The 13,647-nt window shown below is 48.9% G+C and overlaps 1 long non-coding RNA gene across 2 annotated transcripts in view; it reads left to right on the top strand.

Moving 5' to 3' along the window:
- Nucleotides 1–11,172, top strand: part of LOC310901803 — a 67,145-nt gene extending 55,973 nt beyond the window's left edge. Inside the window, exon 3 of one of the 2 annotated variants that reach the window (XR_014586175.1) lies at nt 10,578–11,172. This is a non-coding gene — a long non-coding RNA (uncharacterized lncRNA). Of the gene's footprint in view, nt 1–1,629; nt 2,847–10,577 lie in introns of those variants that run through there. The other variant, XR_014586176.1, reaches the window with a different exon arrangement.
- Nucleotides 11,173–13,647: the final 2,475 nt, after the last annotated feature.

Raw genomic sequence — 13,647 nt, 5'->3', positions numbered from 1 at the left:
GATTTTTAGCCCACAGGTATTTCCAGACTGTTATCTCCTTTAATCATAACTTGGCTGAGCAAGCCTTATTGAACTCTGCGAATCCCTCCACATAAATCAATCCCTCCAGACCCCTGTTGTTTGTTGTTAATCAGCTCTGAGCTTGCTCTGGTTTGTCAGCCTTTCTGGGAATGGCCTGCCTGAAGCTCAATGCAATCCAGATGCAATTAGCAGGGTCCTACAGAGACGAAAGATTACTTCCCCGCTCCACGGGTCAGGGTCTGTCTGCACAACGGCACTGGCCTTTTATTTTCTGCCATATCGCCGTGCTGTGTGACAGATCCAACCCAATCCATCAATGAGTCACGCTTCACGTGGAGCAGAAGTAATGTTCGGAGGTGGTTCAAAGGGAAGGAAGTCTGCCTCGTACAGCTGAGCAGCAGAAGGTAGGCAGCGAGGGTGGCCTTGGTTGATGGTGCTGCTTGCAGGTCCCTGCGTGCAAGATTTGGGACTGAGTTTCCTCGGGTGGTTCATGTGACTGCCGTGTCCATATCATATGAAGATTATGTTTCTTTTTGGGTAGGTGCATCGCATGTTCATGCTTTGGGTGAGCTGTCAGCAACAGGAGCTTGGAATAATGGCTCACATGATATGCATCACCTAGCAAGAAAAAGGCTGACATTGTCAAAGACTGGACTGAGGCCTAGGCCTGTCTGCAGGAGCCTGCCATGAATTCAAGGCAAACACAACCCTCTTAGCAAGGGATGGGAGCAGGAATATGCCTGTACACTGCACGTATTTCTTTGTTTAATGCTACAAACACTTCAGAGAAGCTGTAGACACAACAGCCCAAACAGGGGTCATTGCGAGGGTTCTGGCATGCCACCTGCCCATGAACCCCCAGCCACCTGTGTGTGGCAGGGCCGTGCTGCTGTGAGAGATCCCCTCAGCTCTGCCCTTCCCTCATGGCTTCCTTGAGCTATTTGTTTCTGTGTTTGTTTTTCCCTCAGTCTTCACTGGCAATCACTCTTCCCACATCTCTCAAGTCCCTGAACTTGCTGGGGGAGTGAATTCCCCAGTCCTTAGGGGAACTGGCTGATGTAGTTGCCAAGCCACGCTGCATCATAGCTGAAAAGTTGTGGCAGTCAGGTGAAGTCCCCAGCGACTGGAAACAGGGAAGCATCACTGCCATTTTTCAAAGGGATAGAAAGGACAACCTGGGGAACTACCGACTGGTCAGCCTCACCTCTGTTCCTGAGAAGAGCAGGGAACAGATCCTCCTGGAAGCTATTTTAAAACATATGGAGGACAGGAGGTGATTTGAGGCAGGCAACATGGCTTCACCAAGGGCAAATTCTCTAACTTACTTAAAGGTTAATTTTTGCATGGATTAAAGACCTGGAGCTCTGTGAATTCCTGAGCTGCCTTCCTGTCTCTGATCAGGGCTGCTGGGGTGGGGAGTCACAGGGGATCTGAGGCACTGTTGCCATGTTGCTGGCCACAGTTTGTGCACTTCATATGGAGTCGCTTTAACTGGACCTAAAAATGTTGTGCAAGCATAGCAGGACAGGATGAGGGGGATATTAGCTTTAAAGAAAAGAGTAATTTACATCACTGTGTGTTACTAAGCACAAGATAATCCTTTTCCAGTTTTGCTGGTCTTAGGAAGGACCGAGGCTGCCTTTCTGCGCTTCCAAATGGACCTGAGACCTTTCCTGACTGAGGCCTTCTCAAGAAGGAAATCATGCCTGATGCGATGCTGCTGACCTCCGAGCAGCAGGAGGCCACATCTGTGAAGAAGGCATGGCACAGACATGAGCCAGCTGCCCCCTCACCTGCCTGGGAAGCAATTGTGGAAGCACAGGAGCCTTCCTCCCAAAGCTCAGAAAGCGCTGCGGAGATGTTTCCCTTGCAGGCACAGCCACACTCTCAGGGGGATGCCTGTCAGTGTGAGTCTCCCTGCTGCCTGCTCTGATTAGGCTGTCAAATGCAGGAGCTGGATGAAGACAGCCGGCTCGCAGGAGCAGCTAGTGAGCTGCATGCACAGGGGAGCCAAACTGAGCTTTCATCCACAGCCTGTGCTGTGCCCTCAGCACACGCTCATAGCTGCTTTCAGGGCAGGAGCTTGGGTCTGTCCTCAGCACTGCAGATTTTGCAGTTCCACCCCATACTGATGTCACCAACCTATGCTCTCACCTTGGTGCCTGTGAACAAGCAAACCCATCCAAACTTGGGGTGCCAAGGCAGTACAGGGGGTTATACCAGACTTGTGGTCTGGTAGGCTGGACCCAGGTGGGTTAGGGGAAAAAGTGGCTGATATCAACAGGGAAAAGCGCCTTTGTCAGGACCTCACACCTCATTTGCTATCCTAACAAAGCCTGTGCTCAGGGAGCACAAACCCACCCACTCTTTTTGATCCCCCCTAGCAAGGCTCTGAGTGGTTATCTGAGGAAGCTCTCAGGACTGGAAAATGTTTAACCAGAAACAACAAGGTATGGGTTCTCCATCCCCAGTCCTCACAAAAACATTGCTGCTGCATTTATGAGGGCTTGGGACCAGGATGGAGCAGGAAAACAGAGCTGGTGCAGTGCTTTTGCTCCATTCAACAGGCAAGAAATGCACGAGTGAACAGCACATATTGAGCTGGAAGGGGGATTTTTGCTCAAGTACTGCATGATGTAGGAACAGAGAGAAGAGATGGATTATGGAGAAATATTGCAGGACTTCCCCTGCAATACCTTCACCAGCATCTTTAGAAGGCCTTGTGTTGTCATTTGTGGAGGGGAGGGCAGAAGGAAAGGGATGCCTCAAGTCAGCAAACAGGCTAAAACCTGAGCAGAAGAGTTGTCATATGTTGCCACCTACTCATCCCCATATCTCACGAGCTGTCAGCCCCAGCCTGCACCTCAGGTTGGCCCAGTGGACAATGGCAAAGCTCGGACACCACGTGCAGTTAGGAGTGTCTCATCCAAGCTGCTCTGCCACAGAGACCTGCTTTACTGGGCAGCAGAAAGAGGTCAGCCTCTGACTTGTTCAAAGCATCTTCAAGTAGTCCAAAATCAGAAGGGAAGTAAATGCATATGCTGCCAATGCCTGTTCTTGCTATCCCAACAAACCCAAGCTGAAAAGTTTTCTTTTTCTTTTTTTTTTTTTTATACCTTTTTTTCCTCAAGGAGGTACTGGCATTCCTCCAAGCACAGGGGGCCCAGATGGAGCAGTAACACCACTAAAACTTGGGGGAAAGGTGGGTGGGTTGGGAAAGGTGCAGAGGATCTGTTAAGGAGCAGGCTTGAAAATAGGACCATGTAAAGCAGCTTTGGGAAACATTTTCTTTGCTAATTCCAGAAAAGGACAGTATGGGAGCTAATATACATATATATATATGTATATATGTATAAATCCCTGAAGACCAGATGTGTTTAGACTGTATTTTGAAAGGCTAGCAGGTGAAATCTAAAGATACTGAGAGGCATACTGGGGGGTCTGCCTCATGAACTCTCCGCCTGGTTTTCTCATGGATACTGCTTTGAGCCTGTTTGTGGAGACTTAATGAGGCAGCGTGTTCACCTCTGAAGCCTTCAAAATTCAGGACTGAGAATTTCTCCTGACACATCTTCCACAGCATGTTATAAGAGCCAACTCTTCAGCATATTAGTTCCCTGTGATGCAGATCTGGGAAGACACATCATTAGGTAGCTGTTTATATGTGACCTGACAGGGGTTTGCCTTGCACTGAGATTTCACAGCTGTGAAAGCCCTGATGGCATCACTGCCCCATGGCCATTTACCCTGGTAATGCTGCACTGTGCCCGTCCAGTCGAACAGCCAGCACTGCCCATTGCCGAGTCCATGTCATTGTCCCACTGAGATGAGTATGAGCTCTGCCTCTGATTTCCCAGTCAGGTATTTGCCTCTGTGGATTGCTGTGGGGAGGGAGCCCAGTGTGACAGGTATCGTACAAACAAAAGGAGACAGTTTGTGTCCTTAGGGAGTGAGTATAAACTCAGCAAGTGCATGCTCTGAAAGGCAACCCAGCACTGAATTCCCCTGAACAGCATCAAATGGTGGTGGTGCTGCTGAGTGCTTTGAAAGCTGATCTCACTCTTAGGAGCAGTGTCAAAAGGAGGGGAGAAAAAAATCATTGAGAGAGCAGGCTTGGTGTGTACAGGGAGCCATTCCTGCACATCGAGGACAGGAACACAATTACAGAGTTTGTTCTGATGTGGTGCCTCATCTCAGATGCCTCATCTCAGAAGCACACCAGAATTCATTTTCCTTACTGTGTGCACCCATGTGTTTTATGCAGTACTTTCTATGAAGGGATGAAGAACATGCAGCAAGAGGCTTCAGATTCATGGCAACTCCTTGCCATGATGCTAGGAGGAACGTGGACTTAGCGTAGATGTGCAGGACGTTGTTTTCCCTTTCAGCAGGCAAAACAACCCAGCAGATCACACATACAGTGAGAAAAGCTCTCAAGCACAACACATAGCTTATGTAATTTTGCTGTGATAGCCATTGGCACAGAAACAGGGATTTATTTTCTGGTGAATGTCTAAAACAGCATGTGTAGGAATTCAGTCTCCTTGGTGATAAAACCAACCAACGGGAAACATGAAAAAAAGGAGATAAAACCTTCCAAGGACCCTGCTTTTGTTTTCAGAGTGGAGGACCGTGAATTAGCCTGGCTCTTGTCTGCTTTCATATCCACAGAAATGGGTGAACAGCAGAGGACACTTGCTTTGATTCTTGGTTGTTCATGATGGACGGGTATCCATGAAAATAAAGGGGGGGAAAATAAAATGAAAAAAAAAAGAGGATTCATGATTGCCATAGACAAAGATGAGCAGGAAATCCAGGCTACGGGGAAAAGTAAAAAGATAATCCTTCAGCTTTTGGCCACCAGGTTTGTATCGGGTGGGTGCCCACAGACGCAGTCATTATCAGTGAGAAGCTGCTTGATGACCTGGGTGGAACAAGCTGCCTTTTTCCTTTCGGCCCAGATGTCTGCTTTCATCAGAGACTGTGTTATTAGTTGGCACTAATGGGAAACCCTCAGGGGGTTTCAGAGCAGGGGAAAGGGAATAGCAGATGGAGTGGAAAGGCTGATTCCCCAGCTTGGGCTTGGAAATGTGGCACCCTCTGGAAGGGCTTCTTGCAGCTCCCCGGTGTCTCACCACCAGCACAAGGGGCATCCTCTGGCTAAGGAGCAGGAGGTGAGCAGGCCTGGTACAGCTCCTGCCTTCTCTTGTACTTCTGTTCTGTGTGCAAGCAACCCAAGTCATCCCAAAATACATCACAGGAGCATCCCTGGAGAGGGGAATTAAAACAGGGTTAAACCACCAGACAGGCGTAGTGATAGACCTTCTTTCCCATGAGGGGAAAGGCTGCCAGCATAGCCCCCATGTGAGCAAGGAAAACAATCTCTGCAATGTTCTGCATGTCCAGCCCTTTCCTGCAGCTCCGTGAAGCTACCTGAGTGACCTTGGGGACCATCCTTACCATGTAGTCTCCATCTCTAACCTCACAGTGAGGATGATGAGTTTGCTATAAAGAATCTTTTGCTTTTCCTGCAGAGCCCTAGACTAAAACTAGCATTAATCCGAGAATCTGGGGTAAGAGTATAGACTGTTCGTGCTGACACACCAGGCAGGGAAAAATCACTTCTGCTTGTATAGCAGCATCTTTCTCCAGGAAGTGTGAGCCATCTTTCTCCAGGAAGTGTGAGCCATTATAGCCTGTGCTGATCAGCGGAGAAGAGGAATGTGCTTTCCTATAAAGACTTCTAAGCCTTTTAGAGAAGAAACAGATCATAGGACAGCAGAAATCATCACAAGTTTTTATTGCGTTAACCCTCAGTCCAGTTGATGACCGGGCGATCTTCCATGCCCCTTTTCATATGCCAAGCCCAAGCCTTCCCATTTTTTCTGCCAGCTCAGCAGTGCCAGGTGGCAGCAGGCTGAGGAGCAGAGCACGACGACAGGAGATCACAGGGAGAAGAGACCCGTTGCCTTGCCAGCAAGCTGCAGCTATCTAGGGTCAAGTCATACCTGGCTTTGGGCTGTTGCAGCATAGGATGGACAGCGAAACCAGCATTTTACTGAATGGCAAAATCAGCCCCACTGCTGGGCTGAAAGCCACCTGCATAGCCCAAGTGCAGCACCATGTCCTCAGCGAGCTCTCCTGCAAACTGAATGCCTTGACAATGCCAAATCAAAACTTTTTTTTTTTTCTTTTTTTGCTTCAGCTCAACAAGCTGGAAAGAAAGATTGGGTTTCCCAGGTGGAAAATTTCCCATGGAAAATGTTGGAGCCCTGTTTTCTCTCTGATAATGACTGTAGTGACCCTCACTCCCCAACTTATTCTAGCAATGCCCCAGGATCCTAATTAAGACTGAGCACAGCAGCTCTTGGCATTGTGCAAACACATGGGAAGACTCCAGCCCTTCTGCAGAAAGCTTCTCATCTAGTTTGGTTTAGGCAAATGCATCCATTGATACTTTCTTTACTTTTTCAACAGCGCTACAATGCAGGCTTTCATCTCTATCTCTTGTGCATATTCCAGTGTCATGCCCTCTGCTTTCAAAGGCTTAGGTTTTCCTTTAATTGTGTTGAGAGCCTTTGTTTCTAAGCCTTTAATAATGGATTTTTCCTCCTCTGCCAAAAGAGGAATTTTGTTTCTTTACTGGCTTGTCTTCTAAAGCTAAAGTGACAGTTCCCTCTTCTCTGTGAGATTTACAAAGCTTATCTTTTAATTTCAAGAGCCAAACAGCAAAAACAAAAAAAAAAAAAAAAAAAAAGGAAAAAAGGAGGGGAGGGGGGTTTGGGAATGAAACGTCAGCATGCCTTTTAAATGCTGTCACTAGGAGAAGGCTTAATGATCTAGAAATACATAAACTGCACTCTCAGGGTTGCTTGAATTTAGGTAAGTGGCTGCTCTTGACAGACTCCTGCCAAAGGACAGGGTGGGGGGGACAAAGTCACAGCAGTTTTGTTGGCAGGATTTGCAAGTGCTTAGTGCCAGCTGTAGGTCACAGTTCAGTGGTGTCCCCAGCCCTGTCAGGCATGGTGCTACTCAGAGGCTCCTCAATTCGGTGTCTATAAAAAAGGAAAACCCTTGGAGAGGTCAGGGCCGTGCTGTGCTTGCGAAGCAGCTGCTCGGCAGGGCACAGAGAGCCTCTCCGTGCAATTTGTACAAGGGACAGCCGGTGGCAGTGGCAGGTGACTGTCAGGCACTTTGCTTCCACGGAGGAAAATAACTGGTGGTGAGTCTGCGAGATGAGTGTGCCGGGTCACTCGAGCCCATCTTCAAGGATTAGAAATGCGAAAGCGAAGATGGACCCCGTGCTCCTTCTTCTTTAAATTCACCATTGCTGCGTTGCATCTCGTGGCTCGGGGGATTTGCCTTGGCCCTGGGGAGAGCAGTCAAGCCCTTCCCTGGGCTCTGCAGGATGAGCTGGGCCCAGGTGCTCTTCCACCCTGCCAGCTCCTCTGCCCACATCAGCACGTGCCTCTTGTTCAGGAAACGCAGCTCTCAAGAGAAGAGCTGAACAATGCAAAAAATAGCTAAAACGATCTATTGAGCTGCTGGCTAGCTCAGCTGAGGACCTGGTGCTAAAGCAGGTCTTCCTTTTGTGCTGGCTGGGGGTAGGCTTTTCTTGAAGAGCTTCCCGTGGAGTTTGACAACTCAGAGTAGGAGGAGCTGCTTTGCAGCTAGCTCTTGGTTATTGCAATGGGACAGCTGGTCTTGAAATGAGTTACAGCAGAGAGAGATGGAAAATAGTGTTTTCCAGGCGCTAGCAAGCGATGTTGTTCTGAAACTTGCTTTTGGAGCTCTCTGTGACCTGAAGAAAGTTTCTGACAAGAAGGAAGCTCTTCAGCTGTGGCCTGAAATGAACACCCATAGCACAGCATTCCTAAAGACACTGCGGGATGTCTTTCCTTGCCCTGGCAAAACCTGAGCCACCATGAATGACATCTTTCAGGCTTCACCATACTTACCCCTTTGGAAGAGACACATAAACACCTTTCCCTTATGCTTTCCTCTGCAATGAACATGAAAGCACTCAGACACTTCACTGCAGGAGTCATGGGTCGTGCTGCCAGGGGTTGTGTGCTTCCTTCCTCCAGGCCAACCCTCAGCCCTGGAGATGAAGCACAGGAGGAGCAGAGACCCCCCGACCAGACTTTGGGACTATTAACCCAGGAGAGGAGTCCTGGGCTGAACACAGGATCACAGAGGCTCCATGCCACGTGCTGCTGGGTGCAGCAGAAGGGAAATGGCTGACTTCTGCCTGCAGCTTGCTTTAACAGTGATGTAGTTGGTGAATGCACACAGCTCCTGCCCTCCAGCAAGACCTTCCATCCACCCCCAGCTCCATAAAGCTCTGGCACTCCAGTGAGCAGCATGGCATAAATCTTTGGGCAAACAGCTGAATATTGTTACCTCGTTTGGTAAATGAGAAAATAAATAAATAAACAAAGAGGCTTTCCAGAAGATGCCTTTCACTTTAAATATTAAATAAATGGGAAAACAGCCTTCTGTCTAGCTCAGCTGGTAGCTCAAGAAGAGATCTGAGCAGAGCCAAGTGGATCAGCTAGCTGCTGGCTGTTTCCAGCCGGTTTGCTCCTTCTCTGGAGCATCCTGGTGCGTGTCTGGGAGCCCTGCTCTCTGCAGGGCTGAGGTGCTTGGAGCCACAGGGAAGGAAGCAGAAAGACAAGCCCTCATAAGGTGCATTGCTGCTGCAAGTCTTGCTGGTCCTTGGATGGGAAAAAATGGTCCTGACCGGCTGCCACTGTGGGAGACCACTGCAGGCACAAGTCACTTCAACTCGGACAGAGGTCACGACAAAAGAACAAGAGACTCACCTCCACATCCTCCAGCAATAACTCTTCACACCAGGAACAAGTACACGACTCCTGTCTGCAGGCAGAGGAGGCCAGAGCTGGGAAGTTCAACACAGAGGCTGCTGCTTTGGCAGGAGCAGCGTGTCCCTGGGAGCTGGCTTTGGGCTGGAAGGGCAGCCAGAGATCCTGTACCAGGTCGGGGTGCTAGCAGGCCTCTCGCCCTCTCAGCCAGAGCCTTGTGCAATATGATGTCCCCGTCCTTCCTCGCCTGAAAAGGCTTTAGGTTTTAATCCCAAAGTCAGCATCTCAACAAAATTCCAGTTTTGAAAACATCTGAAGGATGCTGCTTTCATTTCAGACAGAGGGAACCTATTTAGAAACCTCAAGAGCTGCCATGAAATGGGATCATCATTTGCCGGAGAGCTCCAATGCCTTTTGTGCCTTTCAGCAGTCATAATGAATTCTCATCCCAGCCTGGCATTTGTGCTATATAGTGCCATTTGTGAATATTGGGATGTTAGCTGAAATCCTCATTTAGCAGTGCAGGCTGGATTTGCAACTCTGTTATGACTCCATGGCAGTTTTAGTGCTCAGGCTTTTAACTCTAAAATCAGACAGCAACGTTTATCATATAATGCACATTCCCACCAAGGCTTGGCTCATTTTTTTCTCATCTTGCTGTGCACAAATATTGCTTTTTCTTTTTTTACCTTTTCTTCTCCCCACCCCCTGTCTCATTCTGCATTTTGCCTCCATCCCCATGCACATGAAGGCCAGTATAACCTTATTTCCAGTATATTGTTCCACTCCACAGTCACCTTTTCATGCTTTTGGTGGGCTCCAGTGGGCCTGAAACACCCCCTTTCCACTTGCCTGCCCTCCAGACCTCTCCTTCAAGGTCAGATGAGGAGGAGGAGAAGGGAAGCTGGAAGCTGCAGTTCTACCAAAGATAAAATGTTGCAGCTGAGCCAAGCAGCCTGTACTGGTCCAGTCTTCCAGCTTTTGAAACTATAAAAATCTAACAGAAAATGATCAGAAACCTACAGCTGCTGTAATTCATACGCTCTTTGATACCTTCAGCTTCCCGGCCTCTTTGCTCTCTGGGCTCCCAGTGGAAGCTGCAGAGATCAAAGAAGTCTGACTCATGCCGAAAACAGGCCGGTTCCCAGGTAGGGAACTAGGTAATTTCAGGGTTTTGAGGTGACTGAAGGTCACAGATCATTTCCCCTTGCCCTTTCCTGTTGAAGACCACAGCCGTGTTGCTGCCACTGTAGCTCACAGTTAGGGGCTGGCAGCACTGCAGGGCAGACAGCGAGTGTCCACAGCCAGATGCAGGTGGAGATATCAGATATCCCCAAATGACAGTCTTGCAGGAGATGCATTTTACTGCTGCTGAGCTGTTCTGCATCCCCTTTCTCTGGCAGCAGCGCAGCCTGTTCAGAGAGGGAGGCGTGTGACCACCAGAAAATGCTTGTCGTGCTGGGAATTGACTCAGTGCCACATATTTAATGAAGCATCATCATTTGGTGAATGGAGAAAGAAATGGAAGGGAATTGAGGGGGTGGAAGGGTTGGAGGGGTTACCTTCTCCTTTTTTATTTTTTTTTTTCAAGAGGAAAACAATTATTTTGGTGTTTTAATAGTTATTGACAGATTGGTAGACAAGCAACGTCTTAGCAGTACGCTATAAGCTATTCAACCAAGGTATGCTACCAAATAGGTTTTTTTTCTCATGCTGCCTCCTTTTTTTCAGCCTTCGCAGAGCAGCAAGCTTTTCTCACTCCCAGCCCCGGCGTTTTGTCACCACGGGTGATGTGGACTGATGCTGATGTGGACAAGGACACAGCAGTTTCGTCCACTGGCTGGACGCTGCAGAGCAGCAGCTGGCCATCGCTCAGGGACAGCGCGATGCTCTGTGTGGGTATGGCAGGTAAAAACCTCTGAGAAAGGGCTCCCAGATCCGAAACCAAGATCCACAGACTCGTCTGAATGTCAGCCTGTATCACATCATGACAGATCAGACAACATTGGGCTGGCTTACAAGGCCAGAACCCTGCCTTGGCATAATCCATCCCACTAGCCACGCATATGAATGAGAATAGGAAATGTTATTTCTATGGTGACACATCCTTGAGAGCACCTAATCTGGATTTATTGAGGTCATAAAACTGACTTAGCGCTGCGGTACCCAGACTGTAGGATAAATAGAAGTCTTCTATTTATAATGCTGCCAATCTGACTCCACTCACAAGCACTAAAAATAAAAACTTTTTACAAAGCAAGTTGAATTAATGGGTGCTCTTTTTGCACTTTCTATGAAGAGGGAGGCCTAGCAAAAAGGGATTTTTTTTGCCCAACTCATGCTTCTGGTTTGCCGGCGTGAGGCCGGATTGATTCAAGCTAGCACAAGTCGCACCCTCCTCTCTTGCTCACCTTGCTCGAGCTTGAGCACTTTGCAGGGAGGCTGCTGCTGGAGGCAATCTGCTGACAGCAGAGCTGGGATAACAGCAGAGCTCAGCTTTCCCACAGCAGCCCGCTGGGCATGGCAGGAGGCTCCCAGTCCTGGTTACCCATGTGGGTTTATAATGCTGAATAGCTGCCCAGCTTTCTTCTCTTTGATAGGAAAGCAGAGACCTTGATTTTATCATTAACGCCGCTGTGGACCAGATCATAAGGCAGATACCCTGCTGTTGTGATTTAGCACCAGCCTGGCTTCCTCTACGATGTTTTCTGGTTTTGTGTTTGCTTTCAGAGCAGACAGGGCTTGTCTTTCCCGTGGTTTCCACCTGTTGGAGTCTGTGCTGCTAACTGGGCTGGCAGGGTTGCGTGGAAGTGTCCTCGTCATGCTGGGAAGGGACGGGGATCACTCGGTAGAGGGCTTTGCCAGTGCTCTGATACACAGAACAAGTCCTGGTCACCAAAACCTGGCATTTGGTGCTCACTTGTCTTCTATGGACAGGACGAGAGTTTGGGGTTGGAAGAGCAGGGATCAGATCTCAAATACCTCAAACCCTCCTCATTGAGTCACAGCCCTCCGTAACCCTCGTACAAGCAGCCCTCAAGCCTTCATGACTTACCCACCCTCAGGCAGAGAAAAGAGCCTTCTTGCTCCAGGAAGGGATGTTTGCTCAAGCCACGGTTTCTTCCCACAGGAAACCTGCCTGGCAGAGCTGGCACAGTTTGGAGCAGGGTGTGGGCATCGGACATGATACAACATGATGTGGAAGTAGCAGATGTTGACATGATCAGGTTTGTTGGCTTTTTGTTTTGTCTTTTCCTACCTGTGACTTCACTCTGTTTGGAGAGAGCACATGCCAGAGAGATGCAGGGGAAAAAACATTCCCAAGTTTGCACTGAATTTGTCCCAAATAGGTTCTCATTCAGATCAGGAGCAGCACTTGGAAGACCTCCCAAGGAAATATCTAACCTGAAGACTGTCTCTGACTTATCCTTGCTTAGAGCTAAAAGTCAGGGAAATGGCATGGGCCAGGGCTCAGCCGGGATCTCAGGCTCAGCAACGCAGATCCCATCAGCATCAGGACAGCATGGACCTGATGCCCTGTACCCACAGAGCCAGCACAGAGGCATTGCTGTGGCCCATGCAGAGGGTTGGTCCTCTGCTGTCTTTGGGCCCTGAGCTCCTCAGCAGGGTCTCATGACACTGCTGGGCAGAACCTATCGAGGTAAAGCTTGGTCATCTCCTATCTGACATTTTTTCCCCCCAAGCACTGTCCCAGCTGAAGGTGAAGGATGCTGTACCTAAAACAAGGGAGCTGCTCTTTCACTTATATTGGTATTTGACAGTGCTGTTCAAGGCATGACTTCCTTGAAACTTTCTTGTGCTGGGTCTTTGAGACCCTCCATCCCTTCCCACACACACCTGTCCTGGTGCTCAAGCTATCAACTAGATACCTGCGGTGTCACCTGTCTGAGAGCCAGCCAGTGGCCACCCGAAATCCCAGGCAGAGCAGGTTGAAAAGGAGCCGTAGCCCTGTAAAACATCCCAGATTTCCAGTGATTGTCACTGTCTGCCTGTGGCTCTGTGAGGTTTCTGCCCCAGGAGCCTGAATGTCGGTGGGGTTAATGCAGAGGTGGGTGAGATCAGTAAGACCCGAGGTGAGATAAAGGCAATGCTTTTGGGTTGTTTTTATCTGGAAATGGAGCTGCCTGCAGGAGTTTCAGACCCAGCGAGCGGGGCAGTGCTTGCCAGGCTGGCAGGTGGGGGCTTGGTGGCGATTGCACAGTTGTGCAGTCTTGAAGAAGAAAGCCAGAAGGCCAATTCCAGCACAGTAAGTGCAACTAAGTGCTGCCATATGGCACCTTTTGCAGAGCAAGAAGCACACAGGGAGTGAGCCATCTCCACTGCTTCTCCTTTACAATGAACTTTCTAATTCTCCTGAAAGTACAGGAAGGACTTGATCTGTGGGGTCAGACCAGTTGGCAAGGTGGTGTTGGAGAGCCCTGGGAAAATGAGCGACAGGGAGTGCAATAATTCCCCGCAGGTAATATCTCCACGGTCTTTTATGCTGCCCCATCTACATCTGCCAGAAGACAGGTGGTAGGAGGGCAAGAAATTTCTAAAATAAGCTCTAGTGGTAGGGAACCTGAGGTAGACCACAGGAAAAGGTGAGTAGACTGTATCAAGGATGGGTGGTAAAACCCTGACATGCCAAATGTGCAAGAGAGAAGAAATGGCCACTGCTGGCCAAGAGGTTCTTTGACAAATACTGCTGCCAGGAAAAAAAAAAAAAGAAAGAAAAAAAAAAGGTTTGGGTATAAGTCAGGAGGAGATAGGCAAGTATTTTCCAAAACCTTTTTTTTTT

Source organism: Anser anser (assembly GCF_964211835.1).
Source record: "Anser anser genome assembly, chromosome: 6".
NCBI lineage: Eukaryota > Metazoa > Chordata > Aves > Anseriformes > Anatidae > Anser > Anser anser.
This window is presented reverse-complemented; position numbering and strand designations above follow the sequence as displayed.